The 9,730-nt window shown below is 39.1% G+C and overlaps 1 pseudogene; it reads left to right on the plus strand.

The window, feature by feature from the left end:
* Positions 1-1,178: 1,178 nt before the first annotated feature.
* LOC149167921 (uncharacterized) lies at positions 1,179-1,778 on the plus strand (annotated as a pseudogene).
* Positions 1,779-9,730: the final 7,952 nt, after the last annotated feature.

The following is a 9,730-nucleotide window of genomic DNA, read 5'->3' on the forward strand; positions in this document are numbered from 1 at the left end:
CAACAATCCAGGACTGGGAAAAAAGGGAGAACAAAGAAAAAGTGTTGCTTAAATTGTCTGTGAAAGATTGCATTATTCCTCATATCTGCGAATGTAAATCTGCAACAGACATTTGGACAATGCTCAAGGACCTATACGAGATCAAGAACACAAATCGCATGTTGTTTCTAAAGAGCAAGATTCTCTCCATTAAAATGGAGGAGAATGAATCAGTAGCAACCTTCATCTCTCGTATCAAGGATCTTAAGAATAAGCTGGGCGGCATTGGCGAAACAATGTCAGACATTGATCTGGTCACAATTATCATGAATGGTATGATTGACTACTATCAGATGTTCATCACTGGGTTGAATGTGAGAGAAAAAGCTCCCAAGTTTGAAGAATTGACAGGGATCCTAATGCAGAAGGAGGAAGGGTGGATGGCCCTGAAACCACAGAACTCAGATCTTGCCTTAATGGCAAAGAAGAAGCCCTTCAGAGGAAAGGCAAATGCAACACACAAAAGCGAAGGAACCCCACAAAGAAAGCCACCTCCATCTCGAGGTATGTCTTCAAACATAAGTGATTCAGGACAATTTTTTTTTTATTGCGGTAGAGTTGTTCATATAGCTAAACATTGCTGGAAGAAGAAGTTTGATGAAGGTCAACAAAGACACAAGAAGCATGCAGGTCATTTTGTTGATGAAGAACAAAATCAGAATCTCAGACTGTTCATATCTGATTCTGTGTTTTCTGCTGAGGATGATGAAGCAGAAACTTGGTTTGTGGACTCAGGAGCTTCCACCCACATGACAAGAAATAGGCATTGGTTTGAAAATTTCAAAGAGACCAGCAGTGGAGCAAACATCTATCTTGGCGATGATAGAGGGTACCAAATCAAAGGATATGGTAATGTTCCTGTCGTTTTTCCTGATGGAAATATTAGGCATATTCAAAATGTAATGTATGTACCCAGAATAAAAAAGAATCTAATCTTTGTTTCTATGATAACAGATCAGAATCTTAAGGTAGAGTTTTTTAAATCTTATTGTGTTATTAAAGATTTGCTGGATCATATGAAGCCAATTGCATCAGAGTTCTCACTTGTAGTTTGTCTCTTGTATTGGGGAAGCAAAGTATTTATGGTCTAACTATGCCAAGAGAATTTGAATATTTCTTTCTGGAGAGCCCAGGGAGAAATGGGCAACGCCATAGCCAGATTTTTTGATTGAATAGTCTCATGTGGGCTTAAGGAAGTTCACATATTGATGCTTGGTTTAAATGAAGCAGGAAAGACAACAATTCTCTACAAATTCAAACTGGGGGAGTACGTGAGAATAGTGCCCACTATAGGGACTATAATGTTTAAGAATCTGAGCTTCACCATTTGGGACATAGGGGGCCAAGATAAAATCCTCCATCTGTGGAGACAGTATATGGTCAATGCCCAGGGGTTGATATTTGTTCTGGACAACTGTGACAAGGAGAGGATGAAGGCAACAAAGCAAGAGTTGGATAAGTTGATGATTGATCCAACACTAGAAGATGTAAAGTTGTTGGTTCTGGCCAACAAACATGACATCTCATCTGCAATTCCAGTGAGTGAGACAATGGAAATGGTGGGTCTGAATAACCTCAAGCACATAAAATGGAACATACATAAATGTAGTGGCAAGATTGGAGAAGGTCTCAGGGATGGCTTAGATTGGCTTGCTAACACTATCAAGAAAATGATGGACGCGCAAACTGGAACTAGGGTTTTTCATGGCGGAAAATTTTTATGGGGAGCAGCTGATTAGCCTTGTACGCAAGGGGTGTCGCTGGGTGATCCAAGGACTACGGGCTGCATTTGCCTCTTATGGTTCCACCCCCATGTGACTAGAGTTGCGTGGTTGGTTCATTTGGGAGGGTCACAGGGGGTGCCGGGGTGCTCTGTACAATGGATGAGTGCGGAAATCCTCCGGCGGGAGGTGGAACCTTGTCTGCCCGTGCATTGACCCTTAACTGTTTGCAACAATGGACATAGGGAACCAGAGTTGGCCTCTGCACGGAGTATGACTCCGACAATGGCTGAGTTTTTTCCAAGTGCCTCCAAAATGGACCCTTTTTGGGCCGTGAGAACAGGGGCGGATGCGGATAAACCGGTACAACTCCTCCATACTTTCTTGTTTTCGGGCCACGTATTCAATTTTCTGAGCTGCTTCTTGTGTTCTTCCTTGGCTTAGCCATCCCGTGAGCCGTTTTTCATCTAGGCTGCGACAGTCTTACCGCCATGTCCAACCTCCATGCGCGCCATCTGCCTCCCAAGGACATTCAGAGCCCCCAATGAAGTGTGGACTCCGGACTTTCTGGGGGAGTATGGCTCCAGGCGCCTATCATCGCCCACCTAGATCCAAATTTTTATTAAACTTCCTGTTGGGCATTCGCTTTCAACATGGGTAAATCTTGGAGATAATGTGTTGTAGCTGAAATTTAACATTATGCAACAAGCTGGTTATCCTGTTCAAATGTAGAACCTGATTTTCGAAGGTAGAGCCTTACAGGATATTCGGTCTATGCAAGAATATCATATTCAACTCGCATCCTCCATAATCCTCAATATGAGATTAAGCGGGGGTGTGGGATCTACCGTCAAAAACCTAAAGGCTGGAAATGGCTTTGGAGGCAGTTCTTCGAAAAACACAGAAGCTAATCAGAAGCAATGAAACGGAGGTCCCTCTTTCAAGAACATCATGCAAGGGAACAGAATAGCAGTAGAACCAAAAAAATAGGTTGGTACTTCCCCTAGCCCATACATAGTGGAGCTTCTGAACTCTATTCCAAAACTTACCATCGAAAATTCAGAAACAGCTGAGCACTGTGCTGCTTTTGAATCTCAAGCAATTATTTGTCGTTTTAACTGTTTTTGGCCAAAACCTATAGAGTTATTTCATTGGATATTGGCCAACTGGTCACTAGATTGTGAAATACACCTCTGTTCAAAGGGATTTTTCATTGTAAAATTCCCATCAACAGAATCCAGGAACAATATTATTCAGGAAGGCCCATGGTTCTAGGGTTCAACGGGCCTTTTAATCACACAATGTTTCCCTGCTTTCAATGCAAATACCATGGTTTTTTCTAGATTTCTGGTGTGGATCTGCCTGCAAAATCTCCCACTCCATTTCTAGGAGGAGCGAGTACTCACAGGAATCAGGAACATCATTGGGAAATGTATCAAAACAGATACCCAAAGATTAGAAGAAAGGATCTACACACATGCCCCGATATGTGTAGAAGTAGATCTTAGCAAAGGATTATTGGATTGCATACAACTGATCCATAAGCAGATGAACTAGACTTAGACACTAGACTATGAGAACACAACCTTCAGATGTCGAATCTGCAAACAAACATGGCATCTACAAAATATGTGCCCGGAAGGCAAGAAAGACATCGACAGAAAGAAGAGAAATGGGAAACAACCCAAGGGATGGAATTTCCCTCCACTCGGCCAAGACGAGGAGGAAGAGGAAGTTGTGGAGGAAACTATACAAATCGGGCACAACTAGACAACACAGGTACCAAAAAATCAAGGGGAAGTCTCCCAGGACCTCAATGGAATGCAAGATAATCCGGAAAAAACAAAAATAACGCAGAAGATATGGAAACTAATGGGTATAAGCATACCCACTCAACAGACAACTTGGACTCAGATAAGGACAAGGCAAGGCCTGAACCTGGTTTTTAACTTGCACTTGTCTCTGATACGCCATCTCAAGGAGAATGGCGCAAGGTGGAAAAAAAGAAGGGGAGAAAAGCCTAGCTTTTATCCTTATTGTATATTAGTTTTTTTTTTGCATATCTCTGCTTAACATCAGGTCCTGACTCGATGTTGCTTGGTTCACTGTGAAATGTAACATGTAATTTTGTTTTAACTAATAAAATTATGCCTTTTTCCTTGGAAAAAAAGAAGCCAGTTGTATCAAGTGTTCGTGTGGGAGGTCTATACAAGCTGAATGTGAGAAGTGCGCCACACCAAGCCTTGACCTCATCAGTTATGACTGCAGAAGATTTATGGCATCAAAGATTCAGCCATATTAATTTCAATGACCTGCAACTACTTCAAAAATGAGGTATGGTCAATGGTCTCCCTGTTTTAAAGAATGTTCATGTTGATTGTGAAGCATGTGCTCTTGGGAAGATGCACAAAGATGAGTTTCCTGTAAATGTAGATAGAAAGAAGAGAGATATACTAGAGCTAGTGCACACTGATTTATGTGGGCCAATGCAAACGAGGTCATTGGGAGGTGCCTATTATTTCTTACTATTTGTTGATGACTGTACGAGATTCACTTGGGTATATTTTCTCAGAAAAAGAGTCATACTTTTGAATACTTTAAAGAGTTCAGAAGCATGATTGAGAAGCAAACAGGAAAATTCATCAAGATTCTCCACTCGGACCAAGGGGGAGAATACAAGAAGGTTGGTTTCATCAAATACTGTAAAGACCATGGGATATTGCAATAGTTCACAGTACCCCACACTCCTCAACAGAATGGGGTTGCAGAGAGGAAAAACAGAACCCTTGTGGAGTGTGCTTGCAACATGCTAAAAGGTAAGAATATGTCTAATGGATTTTGGGCTGAAGCAATAAATACTGCAGTGTATTTGAAGAATATGAATCCAACAAAAAGTCTTGATTTTAAAACTCCTTTCGAAGATTTACTAGTTTTTAAGCCTGTAGTTAATCATTTAAAAGTTTTTGGCTCCAAAGAATTTGCTTATGTTCCAAAGGAGGATAGGAAGAAACTGGATTCAAGGCCATTACATGCATTTTGTTGGGTATTGTACATAGTTTAAGGCTTATAAATTGTTTAATCCCTCTACTCATAAAGTATTTTCAAGTAGAGATGTAGTATTTCATGAGCAGGTTAATGATGGAAACCATGAGAGTGCCAATGAAGAGTGGCACATGCCTTTGCTGATGGAAGAAGGGAGTGATGAAACAGGAGACAACCATGAGCAGCAACAACAACAACAAAAAAAGGAAGTGGATGGTACAAATGCAATTTCCAAGCCAAGCCCACCAAGGGATGATCAGAACAGGTTTGAAGCCACTCCACCACTCAAGAGATCAGGTAGGCAAACTTAGTTGCCAACAAGATATAGGGAGAATTCTTTTATAACTAGTATGTTAAATGTTGTTGAACCCTCTAGTTATAAAGAAGTTAGTCAATATAGTGAATGGAGGGCAGCCATGGAAGAGGAATATGAATCAATACTTAAAAACAAAACCTGGGATCTAGTTGAATTACCTGAAGGCAAACAACCCATAGGTTGCAAATGGTTATACAAGCCTAAATTTAAAGCAGATGGGAGTATAGACAAATATAAAGCTAGGCTGGTTGCAAAGGGGTACTTGTAGAAAGAAGGTATAGACTACGAAGAAACCTTCGGCCCTGTAGCTAAATTAAACACAATCAAAATGTTAATTTCTTTAGCTACCAAACATCATTGGACAATACACCAGCTAGATGTGAAATCTACATTCTTAAATGGTGAATTAAAAGAAGAAGTGTATTTAGTGAAACCTGAGGGGTTTGTTAAATAGGGGGAAGAACATTTAGTCTGTAGATTGAAGAAAGCATTGTATGGACTAAAACAGGCACCCAAGTCATGGTATGATAAAATTGATTCATTTTTCCTACAACATAGTTATAAAAGAAGCAAGAATGACCCTAATTTGTATACCATGTTTGACAAAGAGGGGCAAATTGTTTTGATTTCTTTATATGTAGATGATCTTATCATTACAGGAAATGTAGATGAACTCATTAAAGAAATCAAAGAGCAAATGTCACAGTTTTTTGAGATGAAAGACCTTGGAGAGCTACACTATTGTTTGGGTCTGGAAGTCTGGAGGGATTCTGGCCAGACTTTTCTGTCATAGGGTAAGTATGTTAGGAGTTTACTGAAAAAGTTTAGAATGGATCAGTGCAAAGCTGCAGCAGTGCCTTTACAAATTTACAATAGAATACAAAACTTCAGAATGATGATGGTTCTAAGGAGGCAAATGCAACATTGTATAGACAACTAGTTGAGAGTCTAATCTACTTGACTATAATTAGGCCTGATTTGGCTTATGCAATCAGTGTATCGAGCCAATTCACATCAAAGCCTCTTGAGAGTCATTGGGTTGCAGCGAAAGGCGTCTTAAGGTATCTTCAAGGAACCTTAGACTATGGTATTAAATATACTGATTCGTGTGATGTTAAATTGACAGGTTACTCAGACTTTGACTGGGCCGGAAATCTAGATGACCAACAATCCATAACGGCTTATGCATTTAGCATTGGGTCCGGGGTCATTGCATGGAGTAGCAAAAAGCAGAACACAGTATCCTTGTCTTCAGCAGAAGCTGAGTATCAAGCGATGTGTGCAACAACTTGTGAAGTAGTTTGGTTGAGGAGACTTCTCCATGATGTTGGAGAAGAACAAAAGGTTGCAACAGTTATCAAATGCGACAACCAGAGCTCTATCAAACTTGCAAATAATCCAGTATTTCATAAAAACACAAAGCACATTGATACACAGTTTCATTTTGTCAGGGAGAAAGTTCAGTCAAAGGAAATCCATATTGAATATTGTAATACATGTGACAATGCTGTTGATATTTTCACTAAGCCTCTCGGTAGAATCAAGTTTGAATTGTTTAGGGAAATGTTAGGAATACTTGTGAACCCCTTTCTCCATTAAGGGGGAGTGTTGAAGATAATGGAGAAATGTAATTTAGGAGAGAGTCAGTTCACTAGAGCCTTAGATTAGGAATTAGTTCCTATTTCTTAGGTATCTGTTCTAACTTCCCTATTTGCGTGTTTGTTATATATTAATGATTTGTAATGTGATTGAAGGAGAGCGTTCTGCTAAGGAAGTCTCCAAGTGAAGCTCCTCACCTGTGAGCTTCCCAGTTTGATTAATAAAGTTGGTTCTTCAATTCTGAACAACATTGCACTTCGATTAATAATTTAGTTATTAAGTTTGATTTTGTTCAGGATGGCTTCACCAATGTATTGACTCACGGTGGTGGAGAAAATATGCCTACCATGGCCATTTAATCTCACTGAATTGAATTCCAGGCCCTTGTTCTTGTGACCATACATCACATTGTAACCTTCACAAAGAAGAACATGCTCCCATTCAATTTGGCATTGACATACTTTACAAAATGAGGGAAAATGTAGTTACTCTTCACGGCCCAGACTTTAGGTATTAATCTTTTTGCATTCATATAATTTGCAAGGCCAACAACGTTTCGAGCTTGCTTTCTCACTTTGTTTGTCTCTTCACTGTTGCAACAACTTTCAATGTCAACCCAATGCGATGGTACAATATTCAGACATTAGACAATCATCTTCAATTGGAGATGAAGACTTTCTCTTCCTCAAACAATTTCCCTTCAGCATCTGGCTACGACAACTTTTATGAGAGTCACAACTACTTCCGCCAAAACTCTTTCCAACATTGTAAGGAAACGCCATGACACAAATGAGAAGAAAAAGCTGCACATAGTTACACCCATTAAAAAAATGGAATTGGCTGGTGTATGAAAATTTTCTTCTGTCATCACTTTTCATACACTTGCACATAATGTTGTTTAGCAACATCTCATAGCAATGCCATGGGGCCTCAATATTTCCCTAGTTTTAGTGGTGGATCCTCTTGTTAACACACCATAATTGATGGCACAACCATAGGAATAGACTTCACTACTTTATTCTCAATGGATGAGCAAATGGAGAATTAATTTGCAAGATTGTCCTAGTTCTAAAGAAGAGATAAAAAATTGGGTGTTTGAAAAATTCAAGACTGCCATGTGGGAAAACCAGGCTGGTAGAAAAAAAAACGATGTATGTCAAAAACTTCAACCCATCATAATCGCATGAAGAAAAGACTTATTTGAGTGCCCCAATCAAGGGTAAGGCAATAATTTTAATAGGCTGCTGAGGACCGAATCTCACCATCTTAGGTGTGAAATAGGTAGATGGATAATCCCCAAGGAAGATTGGGAAGAAAGAATTTTATCTTTTGTAGGACAAGAGTGGTTGAAACCAAGTGGCACTTCAACATGGAATGTCCAGCTTATGAGGAAATTTGTAATCAATTTGAAAGTGGTCTAAAGGTGGATAGTTTGAGCATGATGTTTGAGGAAGCAAGGCTTCACAAAACTGTGAATTTCTTGATCAAAATTCATGGCAAAAGGGTTGTTCTAGAGGGAAACTTGAGAGTGTGATGTCTTGTCTGATGTGGAGTTTGGGTCCCTTAGACCGTTGGGTCCCGTGGATTTCATTAACATATATCTAATCTAATCTAATCTAATCTCCTTTAAATTGACACAAAATTCATGGCAAAAAGGTTGTTCTAGAGGGAAACTTGAGAGTGTGATGTCTTCTCTTATGTGTTGTTTGGGTCCCTTAGACAGTTAGTTCTCGTGAACGTCATTAAAATATATCTAATCTAATCTCCTTTAAATTGGCACGAGGATCATTATCTATGAGGTTTGAAACCATCATATCCAATTACCATATGCCTTCTCGTACCAGCTGGTTGCTAAGTCGAATAATAACAAGCATGAAACCTGTTGAATCTTGGAAACCATAAACAAAATAGTGGAGGGGTCCCTGGCTGTATCCGATTTAATGCAAAGGGAGTTCGCTATTAACCAAGTGCTGCCAAGTAGCTAAAGCCATTTTGATAAACTAATTTACACAAACCAACAAATTGCAGAACTTCGGATAAGCATGGGGTTTGCTTTTTGATCGGAGTCGTCCAATTCTAAGCGAGGTAGCTAGTCGTTGAAATCCGGTCAAATTTCTTTTCATCTTACCTTTTCATAGACATGATTAAAATAGCTTCAACATAATTCAATGAAAGGAATCACAATTGTAACTACTTGCCATATATTCAACAATTTGTCAGAATTGATATGGAGACATTTTTACAATGACCATTGAAATATTGTGTATGAATATAAAGCTCAGACAACTCTTGTGTTCCAATTTAAAACACATCATATCAGTGCTTATGTTCTAGAATTTTCTTTGAGGTTGAAGCTTATCTGAGATACATCCATCGATATTGATTTCCATTAACACACACCCCATGGTAAATCCATTACAAACCCCTATCACACGTGATAAACACATTAGGCATCATGACGAGAGAGATGAGAATACCCAAGAAAGCTACCAAATTCTTGGAAAAACTTAAAAAATTTAGTGGGCCAGTTTACCAAGAAAATGTTACAACATAGGCTCCAACTGGGGATTTCTTCCCCCTGTGGGATGTAGAGAAAAAGAGACTATGTGCCTTGAATCCTTTGGGCATGGAGTCATACCAATCCCATCAATGATTTATGTCTTTACCATGTATCCTACAAACTGTGAACTGAAACCTACACTCTTTTTTTCTTAATCTGACATTAGGGGAATTTTGAGGTCTAAAATGGGCTTCCTAAGGAAATTATAAAATAATAGTGGAAATAATAAAATAAGATTATATTACATCATCAAATTTTGGAGAGAAAAAAGAAGAAAACTAATTTTTCAACTCGTATTTTCAACCTATCTCCCTATAGGTTTACTCAAATTTTGAAAGGAAATATTCGTTGGATGAAAAATTTGATTCCTCATCCAAAGGTTACCCATGTTGTATACTTTCGATGGACCCTACTAAATGAAAAATGAGAAATACATGAAAAACATGATTGCAA

The sequence above is a fragment of the Pinus tabuliformis genome, chromosome 5_1 (assembly GCF_031772625.1).
Source record: "Pinus tabuliformis cultivar Carrire ecotype Pingquan chromosome 5_1, CPIR1, whole genome shotgun sequence".
Lineage (NCBI taxonomy): Eukaryota > Viridiplantae > Streptophyta > Pinopsida > Pinales > Pinaceae > Pinus > Pinus tabuliformis.